Below are 20,898 nucleotides of genomic sequence, written 5' to 3' on the forward strand. Positions count from 1 at the left end.
CAAATATACAGATGTAGAAGTACAGATCTCAAACAATGAGGTAAAGAGAGGTTGACCGCAGGCACTTCAGAGGTATATATATATTTTTTTAATTTCAAATCATTTTCGAAAAGACAAAATCACCTTTGTGCCGTAAAACTGGTTTACTTCGTAAGGAGCTAAGCATAGGCGATATTGGACATTTTATGCCAGTCCCATCAAGGTCACGCTTGTCGACAAAAAAACCAATTTTATGAATGACCAAAGCCGTATCCAATTGGGAGGAGTTGCCGGATTTTACCCCCCCCCCCCTCCCCGAAATTTTTGTCTTACTCGTAAAAACGTAACAAAAATATTATATACTCATTTTTGAAGTTTTATTGTACCCCCTCCCCCAAAAAAAATAAAAAAAACTAAAAAAAAATAAAAAAAATAAAGAAAATAAATATCAAGCGATTTTTTGTAACTAGCTTTTTCCAGGTTCACCGTTATGAAGAAGCTGGAGGCACTCAGGCAATGTTCAGACAGGAGGGGGTGGTGACAGACGCCTTAAATAGTGCATTACAAGGCGCATTAAAAAAAATTACCAAAAAAATAATTGTTTGGTTATGCTGATTCCAAAAATATCGATTTCTTTAATTTTGAAGTTAATAATCGAAAGCTACGAGCACGAGCAAATTCACCGAATTAAAAAAAAACAGGGATAACCCCCCCCCCCTCCTCCAAAGGGCAAGCGATACTCACGAAAATCTAACAATAAAATTCAACATATCAGAGAACCCTAGCAGTGGCGGATCCAGGGGGCGTAGCGTAGCCCCCCTAGCGTAGTGTAAAGTAGTGTAATTTACTTAATTAACTCAAGTTTGCGTTAATTAAACTTGCTCATAACGCAAGTTTATCGGATCAACCTATTTTGCCCCCCCCTCCTATTTTTTTTTGGATCAACCTATTTTGCGCCTCCCCCCCCCCTAAAAAAATCCTCGAACCACCCCTGAACCCTAGTATAGAGATTCTCTATGCTAGGGTATAAAGAAATTAGGGTACTTTTTGCCCCAAAGAGGACAAAATTAATATTGGTAAAATATTATGATATAGGCAATCGCTTTAAGATTATCTATAAACTATACAGGCAATCGATTTAGGATCATCTATAAGCTATATATTGATATTCGCAGTTTTAGAGGAATGTTATACAGTGGTACAGTAGGTACAGTAGGTACATTAGTACCTAGAAAGTCACGCAGTCCTAAAAGAGGGGGAGGGGGTGCTAGACAGCTCACACAATGTATTTTAGCACTCTCCATTATTCTTTAGCTAAATATGGAGTGAGGTCTAGGGAGAAGGGTTAGGAATAAAACAATAATCTCTTCATTTCAACTAAGCCACAGAACTGCGGGATGAGAACTTTCGTCTTGCTGCAGAAAAATGTTTGGTACCTATGTATTATCCCAACCCCACTTAAGAAGTGCAGTTAGAAAGCAATTCTTACTTCATAATATGCAGAATAATTGTAGCTAACATATTTAGAATGCAGCCCCGTCATACTTAATCCCTAACACCCCTGATGTGTAAATAAAATATTCCAAATTTTATATTTTCCAACCATTCTGCCACCCGTAACTTGTTTTTCAAGTTTTTGTTTCGTCGCAGATGATTCAATTAACAGGTACACGGGTTGAAATAAGAGACGCATTGCGAGAATAGACTAATAGACGTGCCAAGTGTTTTCTTTGACAACATAAAAGATATTTTTCATATTCATACAAGAACATAAGGTGGAGGGGTGGGGGAAAACAAATAATAAAATACGACAAAAGGTAGGTTAAGAACAACTACGAGCTATTCGTTAGGAGACAAGCATAGGCGATATTACGACATTTAATGTCTGAGCCGCATCAATTCAAATTTGTCGACAAAAAAACAAGTTTTATGAACGATGTGGTTTTTACATGATTTTAGCGTCAAGCTCGTAATTCAGAAGCAGAAGCCAAGAAATTGGTTCGAAAAGCTTGCAACACTCATTTAAAAATTTTTATTCATAGCCCATATCTAGTTTTATCGTCAATAACACAAGACATAACAAAGCCAATATAACATATTAGCTAGACACATTTTTACAAGTATAGACAGTAACGTTATATTTGGCACAAAAAAAAGAAAATGAATATCAAACTGGTTTTAGTAAACACTCCATTGATAACTTTGAAGCGAAATGCACTGGTTTACTATATTAGAAAAAATAAATATATATGTTCATCAGAATATTGTTGAATAACCAAAAAAAGAAGGAAAATCATGCTCATTCTTGCTCTTGTACAGACCAATTCCAGCGAAAATAGCTCCCAAGACTGCCATCGTATTAAGGTTGTTTGATATCGGTTTTGATATAGTACTTGGGACGTATGATCGATCACCTTTATCACTTGTCACGCACATTGGATGGTCAAGATTCACAGTTACTGTTGATGCTGCTGGCTCATTCGTCAACGTGAATTTTTCTCAAAATATTCTCAAAATTTCTCAAAATTCATTCAAAATAAATTCGGAGAAGAAGACCGATTTTTCCTATTTTTTGGATTTTAGGTCTCCCAGGATCGCCTTTTTCACAGCTAGAAAGAAAGAGTAATTGAGCTTCTTTTTTTTAAATTTAAAATCTTTCCCTGCTATATAAGAAGAAAGGAAGGGTGAAAGATGAAATGAAACAAAGAAATTCCAACTCCCTGAATCCCCTGCTTTTTAAGCTAAACTACGGTTCATGTATTACAATCAATTTAAAAAAAATTTCCATTAAGGATGTTTTTAAAAGAAAAGTAAAGAGTTAGACTAAACCAAATTTGAGCAAAAATACAGCCAAATAATTTTTTCAAGTGTAAAAAGCTTCTATATATTACCACCAATAAATAAATGAAACCATAAACAAACAGAAATTACAATAAATAACCGCTTAATCTCAAAACGACCAGATACTAAGAGGAGTAGGATGATACACCCATTGATTTCTAAAGACCATAAGATAATTCGCACATTACTGAAGCCAATCCTTATTTCAAGCTACCTGTTTTTTTCTCATAATGCCAAAAAAAAACACCATCATAACCATGCTTACCGAAAAAAAGAATGTGTACTGATAGTTTAATATACATGGTTCTAGGCGAATACCCTCCGGAAAATACCCCCCCCGCGAAAAATACCCCCCTAAAAAATATCCCCCGCGGAAAATAAGGCTTTCTAAATTTGAGAATTTTATTTGAGTTTTATTTTTTTTATTTCTGTAGGGGGATGGAAATTTGGTACTTGTGTATTATGCGCCACTCACTCAAGTTTACGCTGTGTAAAATTCGAGAACACACCGGTTTTTTTGTTAGTTTCTTTGTTACTTTAGAAATAAATTTGCGCTGTAGATTTGCACATTAGGGGGGGGGGGTAAGCATAACGGGTCTGCGTGCAAAATATGTTTGGTACAATTATTCTGCATATTAGATAGATAGACAAATAAGTGTATTTTAAAGCCAAATATACGACCATGGACACAGTAAGATATGTACCATGAGTAAGATGCGATGTATTTAAAATACCAAAATAAAGTTCCTTCTTTCTAAAGATAATTCCGATTTTCTATAATTAAGTTAAACCTAGTTTCGAAAATGAAGTCCTTAATCAGCAAATAGAAAAAGTGCAGTAACCTCAAACAAAGAAGAGCACTATCCAGGCTTATGATTTCGCTAAGAGAGTGAGAAATAAAAAATATTCTACGTACGATATTTCTAAGGAAGTTTAAATGGCAAAAACCGTGTGAACACCTGAATCATCAGAAATATCTAAAAGGAATTATTGGACGAAAGATTTACATCCTTGGTCCTCTTGGGCCAATGGTGAGCCAGTCCTCATGGCGCAGGACTGAAAAGCTATGTTTTGATAGTGGGGTAGATGTGCTTTTTGAGATTATTCGTAAGTCAGATTTGGTATTATTCGTATATCAGATTGGGGAGGATTCAGACGAAATTCTCATATTCTTGTCACCATTATTGTCATTGAAGTGACCCATTGCTGTGCACCTAAGCATGTGAGTTCAATAAATCTATTGCCTTGTTTATCTGTGTTTATTTCATTTTATATGTATGTATGTAGTCTAGCCTAATAATAGGTAATTAGTTCGTATATCTCCAAGGTAAACGCTCCCAAAGTAATCTGATCTCCAGATAGCTTGATAAAAAAGAGGCAACAGTTATATGTCTTCGTATTCAATTTTCTCCCATTAATTGAGAGCGGCGCTAGCCTAGTTGACACAATCTTTAGCGCTATAAGCGGCGCTATCGGAGAAATTTCTATCGCTACAAATATCAATCTTTTTATCGCTACAGATAACATAAATGAATATAGTGAATGGGGCGGGGGTGTTTAAACCTCCCAAAAATTCCCTTCTCCGCGAAAAATACCCCCCCCTCCTTTGGAAAGTAACCCCCGCGGAAAATACCCCCTCCTTGGAAAATACCCCTGTGGAAAATAAGGTTTCTAAATTTGAAACTTTTATTTGAGTTTTTTTTTAGTTTTGTTGAAAAGTGCTAAGGAACGGGAAAAAGAGGATCTTGGAAGTTTTTTTTATAGGTTATTGGTCATTTCTATTTTTGATTAAATAAAAAATTTTTTTTTTCAACCGAAAGTAAGGAGCCGTATAAAAACGTAAAACAAACAGAAATTATTCCAAAGATGAGGGAGCCTCCTCAATTCCTCGCTCCTTACCCTAAAGTTTGGCTTCTTACCAAAATTCTTAAAGAGTAGCTGCTGAACCCTAAGCTCCGTTGAATTGGGATAAAATGTTTTTTTTAAGACACTTAAATATTTTACCGCCTCCGTAGAAAATCCCCCCCCCCGCAGAAAAAAATATGAAAGAAGTTGCCCTTCCACAAGACCTTGCTCTTTACGCTAAAGTTTTGACTTTTTGTCCTAATTTTTTAAGAACGATTCCTGAATTACAATGGCCATTTAGTTAGAACAATAAGCTATGTTTTTAAATTCTATAAAAAAAAACATTGGCGTAAAGAGCGAGGTCTTCAGGAGGAGGAAACCCCTTTCATTATACGTAATAAGTTCCGTTCGTTTTAAATTTTAATGTTGCTCCTTATTTTCAGTGAAAAAACTTGTTTTTTAAAATTTAATTTCCGATCGTTTTTAAATAATACAGGGAAATCCGGCTCTCTCTCCGTGAAAAAATGCGGTACCTATGTACAACACCCCACTAACTCAAATTTACGATGTGTAAAACTCTAGAAGAAACCGGTTTGTTTTTTAGTTTCTTCGTTATTTTAGCAACAAATTTGGGCTATATATTTTCACATTGGGGGAGGGGGTTAGATAGAACGGATATGCATGCAAATTAAGTTAGGTACAACTATTCTTCACATTATAAGGTAAGAATTGTTTTTCTGACTTCGAACTGTACAAATACTTTACCCCCTCTCCCTTATGTGCAAATATTTAGCCCAAATGATGTTTCCCATCTATTATGTCACTTGTCCTTGTCTTGTCTCGCGCTAATCTAAAAGAAACTAACGAAGAAACTGATTTGTTCTCGAGTTTTACACAGCGTAAACTTGAGTGAGTGGCGCATATTACACAAGTACCATTCCTCCCCCCTACGGAATTCTCAAATTTGAATAGCCTTATTTTCCAATGGGCTATTTTCCAGGAGGGGGGTATTTTCCGCGGGGGTAAACGCTGGCCACCAATTTTAACATATATAAACAACTAGAACTAAGAAATTGTCACTTAATAATTTTGGTTTGTTTCTATTAATCAGAGTATGATGTTTCCTTCCATTATTACCCATATTTTGGAATATCTGTTCAAATAACATTTTATCTAGTAATTGTATTGAAATCTTAGCGAAAAATGTTTCATCGGGTCAAGAATGTGACAATAAGGTTATAGATATTACTTTTTCTATCGTTGGTTTGACATTACGAACCAACTGTTGATGAAAAATAAGGGGGAAAACGATACCTACAAAATTAGTTTTTCAACTATGGCTGTAACCAGTCGAGCCATTAGTTCCATTTTAACGACAGTGCTTATTACTTGGAAAAAGCGCGAATGGCAAATCTATGAGTATATTTATTTTTTTGCAAGCTAACTTTCAAAAGTTTACCCGTAAATCGGTAAAATGAATAAATATGAAGAGAATTTTATCTTTTTTATGCTACATTTTCATTTGCCTACTTAGTGTGGATTGGAAAAAAATGAACATAGGATAATGAAACTTACATAAATAAATTATGTTGAGATTTATTAAGCAACTTTGAACAAAATAATAACAAAAGAAATAACTCATTTTGTTCTATAAAGAAATGTATCGAATTGGATATCCAAGATTAGGTAAAAACAGAACAAATGCAAATAAAAAATATAACTTACTTTTTGAATTGTCCTGAGTTTCGCTTCAGCTTCTTTCCTCCGTTTTTATTTCCCATAATAAATCACACAGTCCGATACACAGAAAAGAATATTCAAATCAGCCTAGCCGAGAACTTTTTTGTCTTGTCTGACTGTAAAACAGGTATTTCTTGACAGGTAGACAAAACGGTAGCCGCCTACCCTAAATACATTTCAAACAGCCTTTCGAAAGGATCCGCCCATATTCTTTGAATGAGAAATAGCGAAGCGAAGTCCATCTATTTTGTAAAAACTTAACAATTTTGCATTTTATTGCAAGTATACGTTATTTTCTACAAAAAATTCTAAGTAATATAACAAATCTGGCACGATGACTTCATAGATCTGAAGCTAATGAACAATATGATACAAATACATTGTCTAGGTTGTCAAAATAACAGCTTCAGATTAGTCGCAAAATCCTCTGTTTTTAAAAAGCATTTTACTGTCAAAAAAAAATTTTTAATCATATTTCAAAAATATAATTCGGTGAATTCATAAATCTAAGTCTCAGCTATCGAATAATGCCAAAATTGTCATCTTTAGTCGAAAATTGAAGACAGTACGCGGTTTATTTAAAAACGGTCAAAAATTTGCATAGTGAACATAAACCTTAAGTAAAAGAAATATAATGTTTAGTAAACATAGGCTCGACATTCTAATGACGGTTCAAGCAGAATTCTGAAAATCTTTGTCTAGCGTATAGTAGTGTAGCCAGAAGGCAATTCTTGAGTCAGTGTCTCCTCCTTCCCTGATGTGAAAAACTAAATAGAAACATCTACTTTTCAATTATATTGTGCCCTTAGAGACATATTTTATAGTTCCTCCTCTCCCCTCCAATGAGAACTCCCAAATTCAAATTCTGACTACGTCCCAGTAGACTCGGCCTTGATTGTAATTATAAAGGTTATTTTTGTTTCGCGTTGTTTTTCGCTTGTTGCTTTAAAATCAAAAGGAGTCCCCCTCATTGAACGAGATTTACCACCCAAATTCAAGATCAAGTGTTATTATATTCAAAGGTATTTTAAATTCTTCTAAATTCTAATACCTTTAAATTTTAAAGGTATTATGAAAGGTATTTTAGATCAAGTGTTTGTAAAAGACAACATTAATGAAAATATTTTTAGAGGAAATCAAAGATGTCTGGAACGGTCATAAAATTTTTGGGTTTAAAATAGAAACGTACTCTTTTCTTCTTTTTTTTATCCCAGTTCTTTCTTCTCAGTGGCACTAACATCTTTATTTTACAATAACTAACATCTTTATTTTATATAACTAGATTTATACGCCACTTATATTTAAAAGCCAGAAAAAAACTATGGCATTTACAAATCCTTTAATTTGAGCTGCTAGTAGCTAAATAAATTTAATTTTGTGGCATTCTCACACAAATTACGCGTATCCAAAATCCTCCCAAGCGTTTTGTAGGGTGCCCTTTCGTCATGAAAAATCATTGGCGCCCTTAAAATCATTGAACCTGAATGATTAATGATCGATGTCAATAATATCTTAAAAATGAACACAGAAAAATAAAGTTTATTGGTAAAAAATGTTATGACACGAGAATGTTTCGTTCTTTTTACTGGCTTAAAAATTTCATGCAAAATACCATCATAGTTTTTTAATGTTAGGTGTCCGCTGCGCAGAATAAGTCTATTTGGTGCAAGCTCCCAGCATAATGTTGTTTTAATAGCAATAAGTTACCAAAAAGTTGAGGCTATTTGCATCTTCAGAAATAAGAAATAATGTGATTTGTTTAGAAAAATAAAGCAAAAATTAAACCAAAGAGAGTCAAGTACACTTTTCAGTATGGACTTGTAGGACAGAATAGACAAACGATACATAATACACATGTCGTAACTGAACATTTTTATGATTGACTGGTAAATTTTGTGCTTGTGTCTATCTGTCTTTAATTTCATCCAAAAATATTTTCATCAATGTTGCCTTGTTACAAACACTTGATCTTCACAAAAAAAATAAGAGAATTTAAATTACGTTTGGCCTTGACACAGACTTTGAAAAATATATCTTCGTTAAAAAGAAATTGAAAAAATTCACCCTCCCCATTCTAGAGTGATTCTAGAATGAAGTGTTCTAGAATAGTGATTCTGCCGTCAAACTAACTTTTAATCAACATTAAGTTTACTCTAGCTAATTTAGGAAAAACTTTTCGTTTCATTTCACTGAATCTTTATTTTTTTAAAATTGACTTGATAATCGATGAACTCGTTTTCTTGTTTTTCATCTGACTTCCGCTTCTATCAGCGCAATTTTAAGACAGATTTATCTTTAAATCTTTGTCGTCACATACACACTTCTTTTATTAAATAGCAGCCATGCTGGACACACTTCAGACCACCATACACTAAAAAAAATGATATAAAAAAAAAAATCCTTCGTGTAATTAAGGTCGTCCTCCCACAGAAGGATACCCTTCTTACAATGGCCTGTCGCACTATTTCAGTTTTTTCAAATGGTGGTTTGTTTTATATCCCACACAAAAAGGAGAAACTCTTTTATTCTCAATTAGCAAGATAATCAAAAAAACCCATTTAACTTAATTAATAAAATGACGAAGGAGAAAAAATTGGTTCCCCAGGTCTGATGACAGAGGACAGATGCCGTCGTCCTTGAAGACTAGACTGGTAAATTCTACCAAGGAAAATAATTTTATGATCCACCAGAAGACTGTGAAAAAAGCAATTTAAGTGTCTTGGAGAATCAATTGGTCAACTGGAGGACCGCCTTAATGTGACTGCCAATTTATGACCCTGATTCTCTTTTCTGTGTATTTTGTACTACACGCAAAATTAGCAAATTTTGCATTATGCTCTACTAATAGTGTTTTGTATTCATGTTTTTTTTTTATGAAGTTTCTCTTGTACTGTATTGATAAGTTGAAATGATTTTAGATTCATATCTATTTTCTTCCTTCAAATCGTGTCAATACTAAATTTGCTCCTCCCTATTTCTATTGGATTGACAAATTTAGCCATAATTGATAACCAAACAGATATTCTGCCTTTCCGTCGCTTTACTGTTACAGAGTTAATTTTATCCCCTAACAAAAAAAGTAAAAAAATCAAACCGACTAACCCATCTCGTAAATTCTGACTTACGTGCTAAAGTTATTTTCAGTTAATTTGCTTGATGTTATAAAATTGTGTTTTTGATTAAGGTACGAATTGGTTTTATTAAACAATTTACTTGATTAATCGTATATCTTTACCACAATCGTAGTTCTTTGGAATGTTTTTTTTTCTGAGAGTTCAATAAACAGGGTTCATTCTAAGTCTTTTGATTTCAAAGTAAATTTTCTTCTGTAGTCTTGCGTAAATGTAAAATGAATTTTCAATGAAGGTTGCAAAGTCTTCTCTGTCTTCTAATTACAAAAGAAATATTGAATTTATAGTTGTATACTTAATTGGTCTTAACCCACCATATATACGCCGGCTTCTCTTGCCCCCCCCTCCCCTCTCCCCGCATAAAGATCCTGGATACGCCCGTGCTTAGAGGCTTTTTGAAATGCCGTCGCTGCCACGGTTAAAGGTGATATTTCATTTAATCTAAAGATCTTATGTTATTGTAAATTAGAGTTGCGGAGTTTCAAAATTAGGAATAAGGTGTAATAATTAAAGTTCCATCGATTACCGTTTTGATGAAGGAGTTTTATTTTTCCTGGGTAAGTTGAAATGATTTTAGATTCATCTCTATTTTCTTGCTTCAAATCGTGTCAATACTAAATTTGCCCCTCCCTATTTTTATTGGACTGACAAATTTAGCCATAGTTAAAAACCAAACAGATATTGTGCCGTTCCATCGCTTTACTGTCACAGTGTTAATTTTATCCCCTAACAAAAAAAGTAAAAAAATCAAACCGACTAACCCATCTCCTAAATACTGACTTACGTGCTAAAATTATTTTCAGTTAATTCTTTGATGTTATAAAATTATGTTTTTGATTAAGGTACGAATTGGTTTTATTAAACAATTTACTTGATTAACCGTATACCTTTACCACAATCGTAGTTCTTTGGAATGTTTTTTTTTTCTGAGAGTTCAATAAACAGGGTTCATTCTAAGTCTTTTGATTTCAAAGTAAATTTTCTTCTGTAGTCTTGTGTAAATGTAAAATGAATTTTCAATGAAGGTTGCAAAGTCTTCTCTGTCTTCTAATTACAAAAGAAATGTTGAATTTATAGTTGTATACTTAATTGGTCTTAACCCACCATATATACGACGGATTCTCTTGCCCCCCCCCCTCCCCTCTCCCAGAATAAAGATCCTGGATACGCCCTTGCTTAGAGGCTTTTTGAAATGCCGTCGCTGCTACGGTTAAAGGTGATATTTCATTTAATCTAAAGATCTTATGTTATTGTAAATTAGAGTTGTGGAGTTTCAAAATTAGGAATAAGGTGTAATAATTAAAGTTCCATCGATTACCGTTTTGATGAAGGAGTTTTATTTTTCCTGGATAAGTTGAAATGATTTTAGATTCATCTCTATTTTCTTGCTTCAAATCGTGTCAATACTAAATTTGCCCCTCCCTATTTCTATTGGATTGACAAGTTTAGCCATAATTGATAACCAAACAGATATTCTGCCTTTCTGTGACTTTACTGTTACAGAGTTAATTTTATCCCCTAACAAAAAAAGTAAAGAAATCAAACCAACTAACCCATCTCCTAAATAGTGACTTACGTGCTAAAGTTATTTTCAGTTAATTTGCTTGATGTTATAAAATTGTGTTTTTGATTAAGGTACGAATTCGTTTTATTAAACAATTTACTTGATTAATCGTATATCTTTACCACAATCGTAGTTCTTTGGAATGTTTTTTTTTCTGAGAGTTCTTTAAATAGGGTTCATTCTAAGTCTTTTGATTTCAAAGTAAATTTTCTTCTGTAGTCTTGCGTAAATGTAAAATGAATTTTCAATGAAGGTTGCAAAGTCTTCTCTGTCTTCTAATTACAAAAGAAATGTTGAATTTATAGTTGTATACTTAATTGGTCTTAACCCACCATATATAAGACGGATTCTCTTGCCCCCCCCCCCTCCCCTCTCTAAGAATAAAGATCCTGGATACGCCCTTGCTTAGAGGCTTTTTGAAATGCCGTCGCTGCCACGGTTAAAGGTGATATTTCATTTAATCTAAAGATCTTATGTTATTGTAAATTAGAGTTGCGGAGTTTCAAAATTAGGAATAAGGTGTAATAATGAAAATACCATCGATTACCGTTTTGATGAAGGAGTTTTATTTTTCCTGGATAAGTTGAAATGATTTTAGATTCATCTCTATTTTCTTGCTTCAAATCATGTCAATACTAAATTTGCCCCTCCCTATTTCTATTGGACTGACAAATTTAGCCATAGTTAAAAACCAAACAGATATTCTGCCGTTCCGTCGCTTTACTGTCACAGTGTTAATTGTATCCCCAAATGAAGGAAGAAATATTCAGGCCTAGGAAAATGATTTATCCACTGGGTAATTTACCTACCACTGGGTAACTTACTTGGTAATGGTAAGGTTTAAGTCAAACTTACTTGTAAGTTTAAGTTTTTGATGAACAAAAATGTTCTCAATTGAAACAAATCCATCCCTAAGAGAGCTGCCACTTCACTAAAATCTATCATAAAAAACTTCATTCATCAGATTCAATGCATGAGTGAAACCCCTTTGAGCTTATGCTGATGTTGCTCTGTCAGACTCCTACTTTCTCATTCCCTGCCTGAGTAAAAAAAAAAGGATACATTATGAGTCAGTCAGTCTGAATAAATAAGAAGTTCATAGCAGAGGTAAGTTTAATGTGGTGATTTTTTGACTTTTGACTCAAATTTTTTTGACTGGCTATCTTTAACTGCAGAATAAATATTAAGAATAAATAAATATTTGGCTGTAATACCAGTAGCAAGGCCTATTAATAGAAAATAGTCCTGTCCTACCAGTCTATGCGCTTCATGAAAGGGTTGTGGGAATCTTTATGGTCTATGTCAATTGATAGAAGGTGTGATATAAATGAGGGCATTCTATGTCAATTGATAGAAGGTATGATATAAATGAGGGCATTCAGGATATCAGGAAAGTGCTTTACAATGAGGTGAAACTGGATCAATTAACAGCCTGTCTGAAATTAAAGCCACTTTCACTTGGGTGCCACTTCTTTGAAGGAGATGAAGATCAGCTTTCTGTATCATCCTTTACTTCAATTTGCTACAGCAGTGTTTCCAGGAGACTCTGGTTTGGAAGGATGGTGATTCATTCAATGAAAGATCTAAAGCTGACATTTTCTGGGTCTTGAACATCGAACTCAGTAGCTACATCTACGAAAGTGGCCCATTTTCCAAATCATTGTACTCTGAGACTACAAAAGCTGTCAAATTGGCAGTTTGTTGATGGGCTTGTTTTTTTTTTACAAAGTTGGTGCTTACAGAAGTGGCTGTAAAAATCTCAGTAATTTGTTTTACTGTAGCCTCCTGCAACAGAATCTGGTCAGGATATGGACTCGTACAGAGAGAACATAGAAACTGAATCAAGCATGAAACAGTAAACAAAATTCTAATGATCTATTGGTCATTCAATAGCAAAAAAAGCATTGCTGTGCAGCTTCAGACATGCCTGAAAATTGATGTGAAGGCTAGAAGGGATGTTCATGCTGCCATCATGCCTTTCTATCAATAGTTCACTGCCACATGATAGTGGAGATAATCTGGTGGAAGATGATCTACCAAACATAGCAATTGAAGATGCACCAGGTGAGAAGGTGGAGCAGCCGCTTTATCTTATCTCTTATTATCTTGTCTGCAGCAGTAGCTATCAGGCTAGTAAGAGATAGTCACCTCTTATAGAAAATATCTGAAGCATAAATTTTTTATAATTTTTCACCTGTGTAAACAAGACAGGAACTAAACAAATAAAATGATGCAAAAATAATATATTTTTTTTACCAATCTATCAGAGAAGAGATAATATTTTCTTTTAAATTCATGAGTATTTGAAACTAACCACTTAAGCAGTAACTTACCAAATTACCAGTAACTTATTTGTTAAAAGTAAGTTTTGAAACTTACCAGTAAATCTTGCACACTAATACAAACCCATATGAAATACTAGTGAACATCAATTTTTATGCCACCTCCTGAAATGGGGGGTATATTTAATTTATAAGTTTACTTTTTCTTAAGGGGGTTTTTACATCTTAAGGGTGTTTCTTATTTTTCATTTAGAGGTAGCAGAATGAAGGGTTTGAATCCCTCCTCCTATGAATTGTATGAAATGGGATCTGATTGAGTTTTGTTACCTCTATCTTAAGACTAAGGACTATGTGTTTAGGAATACTATGTTACTTTTATGATTCCCAATGAAAGCATTACCTAGAGTTTGCGAGAGGCTTGTCTGACATCTGACAATACAAACAAGAAAATCATAATAAACAATAATTTTATTAGTACTCACTTAAAGTGAACAATTGACAACTGGACAAATATGCATATGAGTTGTCTCTGGATACTTTCCTAAGACTGACTTTATTCACAAAATTTTCAGTATATATCTACTGTAAAACAACTGGTTTGCTGACCCCTCCCATGTGTGGGAAGATACAAATAAAAGACTAACACATTTGAACGCTGTTTAGATGCAAATCTGAATGCGCAAAAAGTTAGATTTTAATAAGAAAGTGCAAAAAAACTACAATTTATATGACCACTCCCAAAACTTTAATTTGCTTCAACTAAATAAGGATGACAGCAAAAAACTTTGAACTCCTACTTGGGAAATTCAAGATAGGCAACACCCAGCAAGTATGCTATACTTTGCATGTAAGCCATTGCCCATAGCTATTGCAAAATTGTATGGTCATTTAAAACAATACTTTTTTCAAAAGATGTAATTTTTTGCTTCTATGCAAAGGAAACGCTTTTCTTGTCTATATAGTACAGTGCATATCTCCATTCCCCCATTTGATGATGCACACATCATATAATTAAAATATTTTATGTTATGGATTTATTTTTACAATTAAAACATTGTTCATTATTTTTATGTAAAAGAAATACGCTTCATTCACCATGGGGGATTAATAATTTTAAAAAATTTCCTTTTTACTTAAAATTACAATAAAATTCATTAGATTATATTCCTACATCTTTGATCATAATAATGTCACTTAAATGTAAAATAATATTTTAAACACACTGACAATAATTAGTTTTTTTTGTTTCTTTTTAATACCACGCTTTAATTGTTTCTCTTATGTTGCATTTTATTTAAGGTTTAGTATTTTTTGTTTTTGTTAGGATTACATAATTAAGTATAGCTTTGTTCAATTGATGCTGGGTATTTCAAATTATAAACATACATGGTTACCAAACTTAAACAATATAGTAAAACAAAGATTCACAATATTACACTGATTTTCTGGCATATTAATTTTGTTCACTTAATTTTTACTGTACGTCTTTTTTAATCTGTTCTGTTTCACATCTTGCCATAATTCTACATGTCTCTTATCTACCCTTTCCACTTGTTGATTTTGAGTAATTACTGTTCTTGTTGCAAAGGCGAATTTTAGTCCTTTTTCCTATTATCACCGTAATTAAACTTGAAATTTGTAATAGTCTTTAAATTGTAGGATTAGTGTCAAAAGTTTTAACTGGTTCCCTATTTTCCAATGTTTATATATCAAGTTATCTATCAAAACATTATTTGGATGTAATGTTCATTTGATAAAGATTTGAGTTTATGTAAGGTATATCTTATCTTTTTTCTTGATGAATTTGTTCTTATAGATTTCCTGCTGCAAATCAATTTTCTACTGCTTCATGACTTGTATAACTAAGCTTCTCATTTGATTGTTTTGCTGACTTGTATGACTAATGCTTTTCATTTGATTGTCTTCAGTTGATTATCTTGGATACTTGGATTTGGTCTGCATACGTTTGACGTCTTTTAATTTGGTATGAGTTTCTTCTATTTTGAGGACTATTGTGAATTTATAACCTGTTGTTGGGGAGTATATGACTCTTTGTTGAGTCATTCTTGTCTTCCTAGTTCTCTATAATATGGGGAATAGCATAGTTACTTTATGATGACTGTGCTACGTAGGTGCCATCTGTGGTGATGCAGCATGACTGGGAAATATCAACAAATGTATCTTCTTGGGTTTTTTTGGTGGTTGACAAATTATGACAAAGGATGTTACATTGATTAAGACCATGTTGGTATCTTTGAGGCACGACAGTTCTTGTAATAAAAACTCTAGGCAGATTTGTGTTCAATAGCATGTTACTTAATGCATAAAAAGAAGGTATAAAATACATCAAAAGAAGGTATCAAATACTTCAATAATATTGCAAAAATACAGAGTTACATATAAGTATGGTAACAAAATACAATGGTTACATATAAGCACCGTCTTCACCACTTATTACATTGTTGTGGTGGAGTAGTTGCAAGGTTATACAAAAACACATTAGAATATATTTTAAAATTACATTACTACAACTTGATTAATAATAAAGGTCTTTATCAGCATAACTTTTGGTGCCTTCTTTATTGTTGATGTATGTTATTTAAACAGTACATTAACAATATTTAATTACAATAGGTTTTTGATATTGGCTATTACAAGAGAGGACCTCTTATCTCTCTTGTATTATATAATATCCCCCTAGTTTGTAAGGCTTAATTATTCATCAGGAGCTGATGGATTTAATTGATGCATTTCTTGTGCATCCATTTCTTCATGTTTGGGTCTTTTGTTGCGTATTTTTAAGAGCTTACCATAGTTCAAAGTTAATAAGGCTCTTATTGTTAGCGAAACAAGAAATACAAAAGATATTGTTATTATAATGTTGTACCATTAGTTTGGTGAGAATAGTCCATACTGGTTCTCAACAAATTCTAGTCTTTGGTCTTCATTACTGAAGAGTGGTATCTGGGAATCCAATGTCTCTTTTATTTTCTTCAGTGGTACTGTGCCTTTTATGTTATCTATTTTTGTCCAAATAGAGTTTCTTATTTCCTCATTATTTATATTTGGGATTGTGAAAGACAGATTTATTCCCTAAAAATTTACTATTTTTTGACTTATCATGTTTGTGCTTGTTTTAATTATGGTAATTACATTATGTTGTATGGTAATTACATTATGTTGTAATTATGGTATGTAATTATGATGTCTGCACAGTGGTTTCCTTAGTTACCTGACGGCAACCTTGTTTTATTGTTATGGTTCCCACATCCTGTAATAATAGTTCAGTTTGGTAGCTTGGGTCAATTTTCTCAGTATTATAGTAACAGGAAATGGTTTCAACTGTCATTTTAGGTACAGTAAATAACCATAGGTCATTCCTGAGATTGATAAATATTTCTCGTTTTGTATTTCCAATTAGGGCTTCACATGAACTTGGGATGTCCTCCTGTTGGGATTCTTTCAGAAAAATATCCAATATACATTATGCTATTTTTACATTGTAGAAAGGTAGTGTTAGTTGGCAGACCAAGTTATTGAATGGGGCACATTCCTTTAATTGTTGTGCATTTGCTAATGCATACTTCCTTCTGTCCTGGTCAATTAGTAGATATTCTGCCTCTGGCACAATGCTTACAAAGGAATTGGTTTCCTTAATATTAAGAGGAAAGGTAGAAATCTTGTATAGATCATATATTGATTGTTGATTGACTAGGGGTATTGTTACTACTGCAAAAAGTTGTTCGTTTAGTTCTGTAATATGTACCTTTAGTTTTGTGTAATAAAGGAATAACTTGGCAACTTCTGGTTCCACTGGTAAGTGGAGACCAAATGTTAGGTGAGTTTTAATTTCATCTAAGATATTTTTTCAGCTAGTTGGGTCAACTAAGTTGTATGATAATGTTCCACCTGTTAACGCAAATAGGGCAAATTCAAATTTACTCACATACGAAGCTAAATTTAGTAACGACATAGTTATGATGTCTATTGAGATTTGTATACGTCGCCTTCTGCTATTTTTACTTGGTGGTATCCCTGAGTTAAGTCAAGGGAGGTGAATATTTTATTTTTGTTTGAAATTGAGTCCAAGATTTCATCCATTCAGGGAAGTGGGAATTTATCGCTAACAACTTGTTTATTTAAGGCTCTGTAATCTACCACTATTCTAAGGTCCTTGTTTTTTTTGGGTACAAGGATCAAAGGAGCAGAATAAGGGCTAATGCTGGGTCTGATTATTTTATTTTGGTCGAGCTCCTTGATTTTATTTTGAAGCCACTCCTTATGTTCGTATGGAATACAGTATGGTTGTTTAGCAACAGGTAATCCTGTAGTTTGTATTACGTGTTTGTAGAATGGAATTAGACCTATGTCATTCTCGGATGTTGAAAAAAAGTCTTTAAATTCCCAAATTAGTTCGCATAACTTGAGTTTTAGAGGGATATTGGTGATATGTTTTAAATCAAATTTTTTAAAAAATTGGGTTTTGGATAGTGTGTATTCGTTTTCTTGTGTATTTATATTATTTACTAAGTTTTCCCCTGATTTTTTCCAATTATTTACGTCTACTTCTGACACAACTTGTATCTCTACTAGGCATGTTCCCTTTTTTAAGTTAATTACATCATTTTCGTGGGTATTGGCTATCCAAATGTAACCCTCTCCTTTTTCATAGTTTATAATTTGTTCTTCACATGTTAAATTTGTAGGGATATCCTCTATTGGCAAAGCAATCCAAATTTCATTTTTGCCATTAATTGGTTCAATCGTTTGTGATATTTGAACTCTTTGCATTGATTTAGGTGGAATTTTGGTTTTACGCACTAAGAATCCGTAGTATTTTCCAGAGGTTTTTGTATTTATTGAATTTAAAACAAGTTTGTTAGGTTTATTATTAGAGGAATCTACTCTTACAATTTCTTTCAATAATTTGGTAATTTCCTGAATTTGTTTGTCTCTGTATTCTTTCATATCATTTATTTTGTGCAAATTGCGGATATTGGCGAATAACTCGCTTTTATGGCTGTTAGGTATTTGGTTTTAATTCTTTAAATTTTTTGGCTTTTATTGAATTTTATTCATCTTTTAAGTTTATGGTTTTTTCTTTGGTTTGTGGTTCTTTTCACATTGACTTTCCGCGTTTTTTTTTCTCTTCGGCACTTTCCTTGGATACATTGTTTCGTTTCGCGCTGAAGAAGAGAGGCGTTTGTCCTCTCGAAATATTCGCTTTGTTTTTTCATTATTTTAATTTGACCTATAAAAAACCCATTTTTTCTCCTTTTTATTTATTTATGTAATGTGAGGCCAATGTGGCTTAAGAAATTATCTTAGCTTTGCTATAAATTTGTCTTAAAAAAGTGCCAAGTTTAGAGAGTTATGTTAATATTCTTCTTGCTGATCAGTATAATTGTTTTTAAAATCCCTTCTGTTTTAAAGCAATTTAATGTTTTTTTTTAGAGATGACATAGAACAGGATTAAAGCTGTGCATTTGCTTTGCTATAAATTTGTCTTAAAAATGCCAAGTTTAGAGAGTTATGTTAATATTCTTCTTGCTGATCAGAATAATTGTTTTAAAATCCCTTCTTTTTTAAAGCAATTTAATGTTTTTTTTAGAGATGACATAAAAAGGCATTAAAGCTGTGCATTTGCTTCGCTATAAATTTCTCTTAAAAAAGTGTAAAGTTTAGAGAGTTATGTTAATAATCTTCTTTCTGATCAGTATAATTGTTTTTAAAATCCATTCTGTTTTAAAGCATTTTAATCTTTTTTAGAGATGAAATAGAACAGGATTAAAGCTGTGCATTTGCTATGCTATAAATTTGTCTTAAAAAATGCCAAGTTTAGAGAGTTATGTTAATATTCTTCTTGCTGATCAGTATAAGCTGTTGCAAAATTTGCTATGCTATAAATTTGTCTTAAAAAAGTGTCAAGTTTAGAGAGTTATGTTAATATTCTTCTTGCTGATCAGTATAATTGTTTTAAAATCCCTTCTGTTTTAAAGCAATTTAATGTTTTTTTAGAGATGACATAGAAAGGCATTAAAGCTGTGCATTTGCTTCGCTATAAATTTGTCTTAAAAAGTGCCAAGTTTAAAGAGTTATGTTAATATTCTTCTTGCTGATCAGTATAATTGTTTTTAAAATCCATTCTGTTTTAAAGCATTTTAGAGAGATTCTTAGCCAACCATGTGTATATTGTTGTCACAAATGATTTTGCTCAAACGAGCTGCTGGAAAACAAATAGAATTTTTTATTTATTTATTATTTTAAGACTAGAATATCACAAAGCTAAGAATTCACAGTGCTTGTTTGTATCTTAATTAAATACAATCCCTGCTGGAGTTTTGTTGATACATATCTTAAAATCAATTTGTCTAAATAAAATATATTGTTTATTGTTATATTGTTGTTTATGCTTATATTGTTATACTAATATATTGTTTCAAATATTTGTTTTTCCCTGGTCCCATTAGTGTTCCTGGCTAAGTGATTGGCGCTCTGGGTTGAGAATCCTTTGTCCAAGGGGCACAGGTTTAATTCCTGGCATTGCCAGTTTATTTGGTTTGGAATATGGGTCGGAGATGTGACTCTGTAAGCTCAGCCATAGATGACCCAGCTTTAAATGGGTACCTGGAGAAATCTGGGGAAGGTAAGCAGGAAGGGCATGCAAAAGCATAGGATTACTCACCCATAGCTTCCAGTTGCACTTCCTGGCGAAAGCACCACAAAATGGAGATCAGTACTACCAGTTTGGACCTTAAAAGTCCAGTGACACCATACTTACTTACATATTGGTGTTCAGTTTGCACAAAGCATTTTATCTTCACTTATTTTCAAAAGTATTTTGACAATCAGACAAAGGCCTCAAAGCATGATTAGGATTAAATAATTTATCAGGCCATTCTGACTTTCAAACAAATGTGTTTTGCTGTGTTTAAAGTAGATATTTTTAATCTATTAATTATTGAAGAGCCCTTTCTGTAGTTTTGTCAAATTTTCAGGCAATAAACATTTTTTATCCCCTTAAATATTTCTTTGGGTCTATTACCAGTGGTTGCTCTTTCTAGTGCACTTAATATTGATTGACATATATTTTGGTCACTAAAAATTTTGAAAATCTAACCTTTTTTACCAATTTAAAAATGTTCAAAAAGGAGGAAAAAAATATTTAAGTATGCCTACTGACTTAGCCAAACAAAAATTCTTTTAAACACCTTAAATGGAAGTAGAAATGAAGAAATGAAAGTCAGATGGTCCTTACTTTGGCCTGAATTGTGGATGTATAGATAAGAGTGTATGTCATGAGAGATGGCTGATGAATGTAATAAGGGTTGAAGGTTTTTCAAGATTTGAAATTTAGGACAAGTGCTCAGGTTGGCAATTGAATACAGGAGTGACAATTTGTGATATGTTTTTCTTTGTTTCTGTTATGCTTCTGTAATTTCAAGAAATTTAAAGCTAATTTCATTTTTTTGAGTTGCCATGGACCTAGGGCTTTAGTGCAATAAAACTTACTTAT

Source organism: Artemia sp. Qi Xiang Cuo, chromosome 11, assembly GCF_049724085.1.
Source record: "Artemia sp. Qi Xiang Cuo chromosome 11, ASM4972408v1, whole genome shotgun sequence".
In the NCBI taxonomy this organism is placed as follows: Eukaryota; Metazoa; Arthropoda; class Branchiopoda; order Anostraca; family Artemiidae; genus Artemia; species Artemia sp. Qi Xiang Cuo.